The sequence below is a fragment of the Microtus pennsylvanicus genome, chromosome 1 (assembly GCF_037038515.1).
Source record: "Microtus pennsylvanicus isolate mMicPen1 chromosome 1, mMicPen1.hap1, whole genome shotgun sequence".
NCBI classification, from domain to species: Eukaryota; Metazoa; Chordata; class Mammalia; order Rodentia; family Cricetidae; genus Microtus; species Microtus pennsylvanicus.
The window spans coordinates 114338448-114348218 of record NC_134579.1 but is presented as its reverse complement, the minus strand read 5'-3'; the positions used below and the strand labels follow the sequence as shown (position 1 = coordinate 114348218).

Genomic DNA, 9771 nt, shown 5'->3' with positions numbered 1-9771 from the left:
CAAGCTCGCCTCGAACTCACATATATCCACCTGCCTCTTCTTCCTGAGTGCTGCCTCCAAAACCACATTAAACAAACAAAACAAAAAACTCACCAAATATGGTTTAATCGTAGAACTGTTCCTCTTATTTCTGTAGCAAAGACAATACCATAGACATTTGGTATTTTTTCTGCTGCTTGAATTTTGCTTCAAAATAATGGGATTGGCTGGGGTTCAGGATCCGGGTCTTCTTGTGTCTGTAGCCAGTGAGGAATGAGGAGAGGAGAGGCTTTTGCTCTCTGAAAATACATCCTTATGTTTTCCCTCTGTCCTTCCCTTTTTTCTTTTTTGTAGTCCATGTGACTCAATGCCTCGAACTAGGCAAGCTCTCTACTACTGAATTAACATTAATATAATATTATTATTTGTTTGTTTTATTTTTTGAGACAGAGTTTCTCTGTAGCTTTGGGGCCTGTCCTGGGTCTAGCTCTTGTAGACTAGGCTGGCCTCGAACTCACAGAGATCCTCCTACCTCCGCCTCCTGAGTGCTGGGATCACAGACGCGTGCCACCACTGCCCGCTGTTTGTTTGTTTGTTGATGAGATGTGGTTTCTCTGTGTAGCCCTGGCTGTCCTGGAACTCACTTTGTAGATCAGGCTGGCCTTGAACTCACAGAGATCCAGACACCCCTCTGCCTTCTTAGTGCTGGAATTATAGGCGTGCCCCACCTCCACCTAGCATTATTATTTTACCTTTGTGAGTATGCGCGTGTGCACACGTATCTGCGTAACAAGCGCCATGGTATACATGTGGAGATAAGAAGGCCACTTGCAGGGCTGGAGAGATGGCTCAGAGGTTAAGAGCACTGGCTATTCTTCTAGAGGTCCTGAGTTCAATTCCCAGCAACCACGTGGTGGCTCACAGCCACCTGTAATAAGATCTGGTGCCCTCTGTATACATAATTAATAAATAAATCTTTAAAAAAAAAAAGAAGGCCACTTGCAGAAGTTGGCTTGTTTCTTTCCCCATGAATGTCCCAGGGCTCAAATTCAGCTTTCCAGGCTTAGCGGCAAGCGCCTTCACACACTGAGCCATTGCTCCACACCAGTGCCGCTTAGGTTTTCTCAATTTGACACAAACTAGCGTCACCTGGGGGCAGGGCGCGCCCTTCTCACCTGAAGGACGGCCTCTGTAAGACTGGCCTGTGGGCGTGACTGTAGGGCATTTTCTTGATTGATGATTGATGTGGAAGGGCTTAGCCCACTGTGGTCAGCGCCGCACCTGGCCAGGTTGTCCTGGATCGTATAAGCAAGCTGGCGTGGACAGGAGGAGCCGATCGGTGAGCAGTGTTTCCACCAGCATCTGATTCAGTCCTGAGTTTCTGCCACAGTTCCCAAGGATGATTTTGTAACCCGGGAGGAGCTCGACCCTTCCTCCCCCAGGCTGTGCTTTCATTTTCTTTTCTTTTTAAAATAGTTTATTTATTTGTATTTTATGCACATTGGTGCTTTGTCCACGTGTATGTCTGTGTGAGGGTGTCAGATCCCCTGGAAGAGGGTTAGGCAGTGCGAATTGCCATGTGGGTGCTGGAATTTAACCCAGGTCCTTAATTTTTATTTTATGTATACGAGTATTTTGTCTGCATGTATGTCTCTGCACCACGTGTGCCCACTGGAGCCCAGAAGAGGACAGTGGAGTTACACGGGGTTGTGAGCTGTTGTGTGGGTGCCAAGGAACCAAAGGGTCCTCAGCTTTCATACTCATCGTTGGCATTGGCTTCCAGCTCACAGAGATCTTCCTGCCTCTGCCTCCCGAGTGCTGGGATTAAAGGCATGCGCCACCACTGCCCGGCCTTGTTTTGTTTTTCGAGACAGGGTTTCTCTGTGACTTTGAAGCCTGTCCTGGAACTAGCTCTTGTAGACCAGGCTGGTCTTGAACTCACAGAGATCCGCCTGCCTCTGCCTCCCAAGTGCACTACCACCATCTGGCTTTAGAACATTTTTTTCACTCCTCCAAACAAACCCATACCCATTAACACTCCATTAAAAAATTATTTAAGCCGGGCGGTGGTGGCACACACCTTTAATCCCAGCACTTGGGAGGCAGAGACAGGTGGATCTCTGTGAGTTTGAGGCCAGCCTGATACAGAGGGAGTTCCAGGACAGCTGGAACTATTAGTAACAGCGAAATCCTGTTTCAAAGAAACAAAAGTTCTAGAACTGGACAGCAATGATGGCTATGTGGTCTGTGAATTCCTTTTCTTCCTGTATTTCCTTTTTTTTTTTTAAAAAAAAAGATTTATTTATTTTTTGTGTATGAGTGATGTCTCTGTGTTTACAAGAAGAGGGCATCAGATCCCCCTGTGAGTGCTCTAAAAGTAGTGAAATGTGACTTTGTTTTCACGCTAACAGGACCTACAAGTCCTTCCGGCAGTAATGGAGACTGAGATTACAAAAGTGTCTGATTTAGAATAAGGATTAGATAAATGTCACTTGAGGACTTCATCTTGCCACAAAGGCCTTCACCTGGAACATTCCCCTCCACTCCATCGTCTTTTCCAGGCAATGGCTGCTCAACGTCAAGGCTCAGAAGACCCCCATGCTATCAGCTTCTTTGTTTCCCCCGCTCTCGTCACGCTTTGAATTACAAAGGTTCATATCTGTCTCCGCACTTCTCATCCCAGCCCCTTTTCCGGTAGCTTAACCATGCCTTTTAAAACCACCTTCAAGGGTAGATTTTATGGCATGTGAATAATATTTTCTAAAGCTGTTTTTCAAATACATATATATGTCTTCAAAGGTGTCATGGTCATGATATATGAAGAAAGACAGGTCTGCTTTCGCAGACCAGAAGGACACGATGCCTGATGTCATGTCGGAACCTGCGGCAGAAAAGGACATTAATGGAAAGAAACAGTCACATCTGAATAAACTCTGAGATTTAGTTTACAGAAATCTACCAGTGTTACTTTCTTTTCTTCTTTAAGAGATGATCTTTACGTAGTCCAGGCTGGCCACCAACTTGCTTCGTAGATGAGGATGGCCTTGAACTACCCCTAATCCCCCTGCCTCCAACTCCCAAGAACTGGAGTTCTGGAAGTGTGCCACCATACCTTGCTATAAAAGATATTTAACGTTCAGATGTGTATTGCATAGACGGTTGCTAATGAACTCTGTAGATGGGGAAGTGTAGCCTGGGTTGCTTCTTGGCCTTGCTATGTGGCATTATCCCCTTGGGCATGTGGCTGGACTCCTCTGGACCCAGGAAGGTCTTCTGATCTAGCCACCAAGTGAATCAGAGGATTTCTTTATGGCCAGCTCCAACAGAGAAGGGCCGTGGAAACTGGGTGGGTATGCCATAAACTAAAACGTCCTGTGTTAGCTGAACATTCATTCCTGTAGTCCCAGCAGCTGGGAGGTGGCTGGAGAGTCAAATGTTCAAGGTTGGGATGGGGTTGGTGGCACACATCTTTAATCCCAGCACTCAGGAGGCAGAGGCAGGCGAATCTCTATGAGTCTAACTCTAGTTTGGTCTACATAGCAAGTCCTAGGCTAGGCCCTGTCTCAAAAGGAAAAGGGATGGGGACCTGGAAGAGATGGCTCAACAGTAAGAGCACTGGCTGCCCTCTTTGAAGACCTGGGTTTGGTTCCCAGCTCTCACAGTTCATATACTGTGCCCATGTCACACAGAACCCCAAACAAGACCACCACAGAGCTGGTACCTGATGCAAACCCACAATTTGACACTCTGACCCAGCAGATGGGGGAGAATAGCCCTGAGGTCTCAGGGTAAGGGGACTTTTAAAGGGGAAACTGCAGGCCGGGTGGCACAAGCCTTGGTGTTTCGGGATTGGATAAAATCACACAACTTTTGAATTCATTGGTTGGGATATAGGAGAATTTCAAAACCATGACTGTCAGTAGACAAGAACTTCAAAACAGCGGTTAATCAGATGCCTATAAGATGTTTGAACAAGCAGCTGTTGTTTGGACAGCCTGATGGGTCACTTTGGCCAGGGCTGGCACAGATTCTCGGGAATGTTCATGACTTTGCGGGTTGCATTAGTTAGACCCTGTCTAAAATGGAGTTCTTTCTCAAAATGGAGTTTGTTCTGCTCCTTCACATATACAAATGTCACTTCTGTCCCAGGGGATCTGAGGCCCTCTTCTGACCTCTGTGGGCACTAGGCATGAAAGTGGTGCACAGACATACATGCAGGTGAAACACCTGAGGACATAAATTTTATTTCATTTTTTTAATATTTATTTTTTATGTATACAATATTCTGTCTGTATGTAGACCAGAAGAGGGCACCAGACCTCATTACAGATGGTTGTGAGCCACCATGTGGTTGCTGGGAATTGAATTCAGGACCTTTGGAAGAGCAGGCAATGCTCTTAACCACTGAGTCATCTCTCCAGCCCTGGACATAAAATTAAGACAATATTTTGTTTTTTTTTTCTAGTTTTTTTGAGATAGGATTTCTCAGTGTAGGTTTGGCTGTCCTGGAACTCACTCTGTAGACCAGGCTGGCCTCAAACTCAGAGATCCTCCTGCCTCTGCCTCCCAAGTGCTGGGATCAAAGGTGTGCATCACCATTGCTCAACAAGAATAACAATTTTTTAAAGGTTTATTTATTTATATTATATACAGTGTTCTGGCTGCATATATGCCTGCAGGCCAGAAGAGGGCACTAGATCTTATTATAGATGGTTGTGAGCCACCATGTGGTTGCTGGAAATTGAACTCAGGACCTCTGGTAGAGCAGCCAGTGCTCTTTTTTTTGTTTGTTTGTTTTTGTTTTTGTTTTTCGAGACAGGGTTTCTCTGTGGCTTTGGAGCCTGTCCTGGAACTAGCTCTGTAGACCAGGCTGGTCTCGAACTCACAGAGATCTTCCTGCCTCTGCCTCCCGAGTGCTGGGATTAAAGGCATGCGCCACTATCGCCCAGCCTAGCAGCCAGTGCTCTTAACCTCTGAGGCATCTCTCCAGCCCAACAATAACAATTTTTTAAAAAAAGACTTCAACGTCATTCTTGGCTAAGTAATGAGTTTGGGGCCAGTGTGGGCTACATGAGACACTCATCTGCAGAACACAGAGGAAAAGCTGAGATGGAGGATCACAGTTTCTGGGATCTGCCAGGACAAGGCGTTAAGGGCTAGATGGATCATGTCCCAAGCCAGAAGATAAGTATCACAGGACCTGCTGTTTACAAGTTTCTGAACATGTCAGAACAAGGACTTTATTATTATTTTTATTTTTCCCATCGTGCTGGGAATTAAACCTTGGTCTTGTTTATGCTAAGAAGTGCAATACACTCAGCTATGTCCTAAGCCTCCTGTCTTGCTTTTTACTTTGAGACAGAGTCTCACTCCGTTGCCAAAGGATGGCCTTGAATTTGATCTGTACCCCCACCTTGAATTTTGTGGGGAGGGGTTTCAAAATCCCTGGTTGTCTTGGAACTAGTTCTGTAGACCACAGGCTGGCCTTGAACTCACAGAGATCTGCCTCTTGAACGTTAGAATCAAAGGCATGCTGGCACACTAAGGTCTTGAAGTTCTGATCCTCCTGCCTCAGCCTTCCAGATATCTAAGACTACATGCCTGTGCCAGATGTCCTGCCTAAAATGAAGATTTTAATTAAAAAATTTGAGTAATTTAAAAAATTCCATCTAGGGGGCTGGAGAGATGGCTCAGTGGTTAAGAGCATTGCCTGCTCTTCCAAAGGTCCTGAGTTCAATTCCCAGCAACCACATGGTGGCTCACAACCATCTGTAAAGATGTCTGGCGCCCTCATCTGGCCTTCAGGCATACAGACAGAATATTGTATACATAATAAATAAATAAATAAATATAAAAAAATCCATCTATTTATATAATAGACCACTCCTGTTATATTAAATTTACCTGATTTTTTTTTCAGAGTGTACAAATACAACTTTAATCAGCATCCCTTTGTGGGGGTATCTGGGACAAGGTCTCAGTATGTATCCCAGGCTGGACTCCAACTCACAGAGATCTGCTTGCCTCTGCCTCCAGGGTTCTGGAAAGAAGGCGTGCAGCACTGGGATGAACTCAGAGCATACTTTATTAACTGTTTGCCTAGCGTAGGGTACTTGAGATGGTTTTCTTTGGGCTGCTATAAATATCTTTGCAAGATGGCTTGCTGTGGTCTTGGGGACTATTTTGAGCAAGCTCCTTGGGGAAAACGACAAAGGAAGAGTCGCTGGAATTTTAACCTCACCTTGGACAGCTGTGTTTCTTTGGAAAGGAGGCAGGGTGTTTTGCAGTGTGAGCTCTGGGTAAGTTCTGTCACCTAGCTGTGCCTGCCTGAAGCACTGTTTGGGAACCTGAAGGATGATAGGATTTTTTTTTCTTTTTTTTTCTTTTTTCTTTTTTTTTGCTTTTCGAGACAGGGTTTCTCTGTGGCTTTGGAGCCTGTCCTGGAACTAGCTCTGTAGACCAGGCTGGTCTCGAACTCATAGAGATCCACCTGCCTCTGCCTCCCGAGTGCTGGGATTAAAGGCGTGCGCCACCATCGCCCGGCGGATGATAGGATTTTAAGCCCCTCTGCATTTTAACAAGATTGATACTAAGGGTTTCAGGGTACATTAAAAGTTAGAGAAGCCAGCCAGACAGTGGTGGCACACACCTTTAATCCCAGTACTTGGGAGGCAGAAGCAGGTGGATTTCTGTGAGTTTGAGGCCAGTCTGGTCTACAAAGTGAGTTCCAGGACTACTAGGGCTGTTACACAGAGAAACCCTGTCTCAAAAAACAAGAACAAGAACAAGTTGGAGAAGCCAGGGATTTGTGGCTCACACAAGTGATCCCAGCACATAAGAGGCTGTAGCAGAGGAGACCCCACGATCAAAGTCATCCTGGAGTACATACCACCCTGTTGACCGAGCTTTTCTGTCCCGCCCAATCCTGCAGCCCTTAAGTCTTAATGAATCATAAAGAGGTCTACATTAGTTATAAACTGATTGGCTCATTAGCTCAGGCTTCTTACTTACTCTTACTTACTAATTCTTGGTTTTTTTTTTTTTTTTTTTTTTGATTTTCGAGACAGGGTTTCTCTGTAGCTTTTTGGTTCCTGTCCTGGAACTAGCTCTTGTAGACCAGGCTGGTCTCGAACTCACAAAGATCCGCCTTTATAACTCACATTAACCCATAATTATTGTCACATGGCTTGGTACCTTTTTTGGCGAGGGAGTCACATCTTGCTTCATCTGAGGCTGGGTCACAGCTGCAGACTATGCTTCCCTCTTTCCAGATTTCTCATTGCCCCACCTCTACTTCCTGCCTGGCTACTGGCCAATCAGCATTTTATTAGAAAAAAAATACAAGTGACAGGATAAAAATCCATTGTCCCACAGCACACCTCCAACACAACAAGTTGCTTTTATGTCAGTACGCATTCACGTTTCAACACATAGTGGTCCTGATCAGAATGGGGAAGCTGGCAACGAGCCAGGATCTGAAAATGCCACGTGGTGTCACAGAGCTCCTCTGGGTCCCTGTCTGAGTCTGAAGGGTCAGGGCCTTGTGTTCCAGCTGTCAGGCTCCACATCAGACCCTGTGGGTGGCCAGGGTGACAGGAGAGCCCTGTTCAAACCTCTTCAATGTATGAAAGGAACCGACTCAGAACCACGTGCGCTTAGGACTCTGCATGGCCTTCCTCTAGGCAGAGCCACCGAGAATCCGTGCTGGCAGGTCTAAATCTCCCCACGACTGTTCTGTTCACTTGGAGACCTGAGTGGAGCTGATGGTGGAGGAGCCAGCATTCCCTTCCCAGGCTGGTAGCAAGTGAACTGGTGTTGCAGAGCTTACTGAGGGAAGCCAGGTTCTTGCCACCTCAGCTGATGGCTTCTGGGCACAGCCAGTGTTGGGTGGTGATGGGTAACAGGAGAGTTGAGGAGGTCAGGAAAGCAGCACCCTTGATAAAGGTGGGGAGATGGGAGCCCTGAATTCCTCACTCAAGGCCAATTTCAAAGGGAGGGAAGGATTACAATCTAAGCTTTGGCCAAGGGTGGGAGTGGAAGAATGTGTGTGTGAGGGGGGAGACAAGGGATGGAACAATGGCTTGGATGGAGTATCACTTAAGACTCAGGAAAACGGAGACTGGGCAGTGGTGGCGCACGCCTTTAGTCCCTGCACTCAGGAGGCAGAGGCAGGCGGATCTCTGTGAATTCGAGGCCAGCCTGGTCTAGAAGAGCTAGTTCCAGGACAGGCTCCAAAGCTACAGAGAAACCCTGTCTCTGTCTCAAAAAAAAAAAAAAGACTTAGGAAAATGGGTGCAGCCAAAGTACCCTCAAGCCCCCTAGTAGTCTCAGGGATGCCACCTAAAGCCTTCCCATCTATTCTAAGGCCCCCCCATGCACCTGTGGTGGGGTGGGCAAAGGCAGATCGGCAGATCCAGAACATGGGTCAGCAGCACGTGATTGTGTGTAACACATCTGTTCACAGTTGTGTTAGTTGTGCTCACCGCTCCCAAAGAAAACGATTTCAACACATCATTCTGATCCATGTGGTCACACTCGGCAGCCAGTGGTCACACTCGGCAGACCCTAGGTATTTGAAATGGACCAGAAAGGAGTATGAGAGGATGGATGATGTCTTAGAGGTGCTTCCTCCCCAGGACTTTGAGGTCTACAAGAGGTATCGAGAAAGTTCACTGCTGTGGAAAAATGAGACCTAGGTCGGATTGGGGAGGAGAGGCCAGGGCCTTGGTGACTAACTGATGTAACACCGTCCTTCTGGCAGCTGTAGTGGCTTCATGTTCTCTTTTGACTTTGAGTGCCAAGGCTCCTGCAGTTTGACTTTGATGCCGTGGGGCACTGCCGCTTTGCCAGCACCGCTGTGGCTCTTGTGTTCACCAAGCCATCTGAACTACTCATGGTGATCATTACTGACGTTTTTGTTTATAAATCATACAGATGGGGTTGCTTCTGGTTCTATTTTAAGGCTGTATATTCAGGTTTTGTGAATTGCTCTTGGAGGCCCAGTTATCCCTGTTCATCTTGGTCATGTTTCTGTCATCTTTTAGACCCCAGCTAACTGCCATCCAGTTAACTCCTGGCCTTCCAGCTCTTCCAACAGTTGGAAATTTTGAGGGACTTTTACTCCTGAGCCTGTGGTAGCTGCCATCTTCCACCACTTGTCTTTGTTTTCTACAAGATAGAGTTTACCTGTGCAGTCCTTGCCGTCCTTGTAGTCCAGACTGGATTTGAACTCAGAGATCCGCCCGCCTCTGCCTCTGGAGTGCTGAGATTAAAGGCGTGTGTGAGAGGTTGATTCAAGAAAAAACATTGCCAGGGGGTGGTGGCCTTTAATCCCAGCACTCAGGAGGCAGAGGTGAGCGGATCTCTGTGATTTCAAGGTCAGCCTGGTCTACCGAGTTGGTTCCAGGACAGCCAAGACTACACAAAGAGACCCTTTCTCAAAAAACAAACAAATAAACAAACAAACCTTAAGGGACCCTGCAAGATGGTCCCCGACTTACTGAAGTTTTTGATTTTGGTTTTGTTTTCTTCTTTTTCATGAGACCAAATTTCTCAATGTAGCCCAGGTAGGCTCCAAGTTCTGAATCTTCCTGCCTCTACCTACAGTTTACCAAGACATCCTCTGCTACTTAGTGAGTTCGAGGCCAGCCTGGGCTATATGATACTGTGTCTTTTTTATTTTCTATTGTATTGATATTTATTGAGCTCTACATTTTTCTCTGCTGCCCTCCCTGCCTCCCCTTTTCAATCCTCCCCCAAGGTCCCCATACTCCCAATTTACTCAGGAGATCT

General features: G+C 46.5%; 1 pseudogene; it reads right to left on the bottom strand.

Moving 5' to 3' along the window:
- Window positions 1-8710: 8710 nt before the first annotated feature.
- Window positions 8711-9124, bottom strand: LOC142840841 (ubiquitin-conjugating enzyme E2 variant 1-like; annotated as a pseudogene).
- Window positions 9125-9771: the final 647 nt, after the last annotated feature.